The 2,500-nt window shown below is 38.8% G+C and overlaps 1 protein-coding gene and 1 pseudogene across 1 annotated transcript in view; one reads left to right on the forward strand and one right to left on the reverse strand.

Annotated features, from left to right (window-relative positions):
- The window catches only part of LOC138041817 (piggyBac transposable element-derived protein 4-like), a 1,869-nt pseudogene extending 1,529 nt beyond the window's left edge, over window positions 1-340 (reverse strand).
- LOC138043149 (uncharacterized) overlaps window positions 1-2,500 on the forward strand; it is a 37,132-nt gene that overhangs the window by 34,463 nt on the left and 169 nt on the right. The window lies entirely within an intron of this gene.

Consider the following 2,500-nt stretch of genomic DNA (forward strand, 5'->3'; position numbering starts at 1 on the left):
CTTTTCCCCGCTTGCCACCTCTTTCTTTCCCTTTTCCTTTCCGGGGGACTGGAGGAGATGCTGCGCAGGGTACGGTGCGAGGTGCAGCCCTAGTTGCTGCACGGGTAGAATAAAATGACCCCACAGAAACAAAAGAGGGCCCAGCAACAGAGCTCAGTGTAGGGGTAGCCACTGGAGATAATATCTGACCAACAGAGGCCACCAACTGCCCAGCAGATGTTGCTGCTGTAGTTGTAGAGGAGGTGGCAACTGGGTTAGTTACAGCTACACTTATCGTAGGAGTTGACTGCGCCCCAATGATAATCTCGTCGTCACTAAAAAGAAAAAAGTGACATGTTAGGAATTGTTAACAAATGAAACTGTAAAAAATCACATCATAATCCGTCGGTTGGAATAAGATATAGCAAAAATATATTTCAACGATAACCTCTTTGACACCGAAAAGAAAAAATTTACATGTTACGAATTGTTAACAAATGAAAGCGAAATAAATCAACAAAAAATCTGTTGGTTGAATAAGTTTTTAGTAAAAATGTCATATTTCAATAACGGTAACACACGATCGAATTTGAATTTTGGAAGTATTTTTATCTCATTTTACTTTGCAGAAAGTGTGAATTCAAAGCCATGACTTCAAATCAAAACGAACGAAATGCAAATTCTCTCTTCTCAGGCCAAAAGCAATGTTGCGTGCACGGAAAGAACAAAGAATCATATTTCTTCTCTTTATGAGGGGAAATGAGACATCGTAAAAATTCGAAAGCCACAAACCCGGCTAAAACGGATGACCTTTGCATTGTTACGTGACTCGAGGGATTTGCATATTTATAAGGATTTGTATGGGGAAAATAACGATTGTTTCTGTGACCTATGAAAATGTAGCGATTTAAATAAAAATCGTCTTACCTTACTTTAGTTGAGTGTTTTTTTCCCTCCTGTGTGGTCTTTGAGCCGATTTACGGCCATTCCTGTTAGTTTTAGAGGAACCGGTTTGCTCCCTCTATATACTTCCCAAGTAGGAAGAATATATAGAGGGAGCAAACAATTCACTGCCCAACTAGTGAATTCCACGGTACATTCTACGCTAAAAACCGATATCGCATGAATGACGAAGCCATGAGTACGATATCGGCTTTTGAGTGAAATTTACTTTGGAATTCACCAGTTTGGCAATGAATTTTTCTTGAACCGCTTGAGTGTTAAAAGAAAACAAGCACTCCCTCACCCAGTCAACTGTCAATAGCCAGCCAATAGGAATCACGCTAAAACTAGAAGCCATAAAAAAACTTTGTCAGTTCAAGGTCAAAAATAGTTTTAACAGCATCCAGTGATTAATTTCATTCACACAGCTCTCAATGTTAGACACAGCTAGATCCCTACAACTAGGTATGGTTGTCTGAGAGGACAAATAGAGTTGAGAGTAATCAGCATAAAAATGGTAACTTAAGTTGAATTCCTTTTCACTATCTGAAAGCGGTGAGGTGTAAAGAAGATACAGAATGTAACCTAAAACAGATCCTTGTGGAACTCCACATTGAAGAGGATGATCATGTTTCACACAGCTACTACCATCAAGGGAAATATCCCGGAAATATATTGCATGCGATTCGACAAATAAGATTGTAACCATAGCAGATGCTGTCCAGTTATGCCAAAACGTTCGCGCAAACAAGAAAGGAGAATACTGTGGTCAACAGTATCGAAAGCGGTATATAGAGAGATCTTAAAGAGGTTAACTTAAATTACTGTTTGGCGGCAATATCCTGGAGAATGGTCGAGAATGTCATTATGCACGAAGACGAGAGCAGATTTTGTGCTGTGATATTGTTAGTAGGCTGACTGAAATATCTCATTTAGGTTATTTTCGTTAATGTAGGAGATCAGTTGGTTAGCTACCAATTTCTCAATTTCCTTGCTAACTAATTTTAAATTTGAAACAGGGCGATAGCTGAAGAACTGCGTATGATCCATAGAGGGCTTCTTAAGGAGAGGGCGCAACATGGCAACTTTCAGTTGTGAGGACATTTGGCCAGATTCCAGTAGATTTTCATAGAAATAAAAGGCAACTTGGTTATATTACGGGAAAGAGGATCAAGATCACATGACTTGGCAGCCAATTTTACCACACATTTGCGTACTTCTTTCGTTGTTACCATTTTGAACTTGTCAAACGAATGAAGATAGACATTGTTGACTTAGGAACGGGATGGGCAGGGGATGCAGTCACTACGTGGTCTTGTATTTTATCTATCTTATTAGAAAGAAACTCAACAAACTGATTAGGGTGGGTTGCAGGGAGGATATAGTGTATTGTTTTTCCCATGCAATATTTTATCAATTGTCTTGAAGAGCTGTTTATAATGCGATTGATTTTTGTTGATTAATTAAGCAAAATAATTTTTCTTTGAATCACTAATTAAATTGTTGACAACATGACATTGTTCAATAAACAACTTGCGATCAGAAGGGAGTTTTGTCGAACGCCAGCGTCATTCAAGTT

Source organism: Montipora capricornis, chromosome 3 (assembly GCF_036669925.1).
Source record: "Montipora capricornis isolate CH-2021 chromosome 3, ASM3666992v2, whole genome shotgun sequence".
Lineage (NCBI taxonomy): Eukaryota > Metazoa > Cnidaria > Anthozoa > Scleractinia > Acroporidae > Montipora > Montipora capricornis.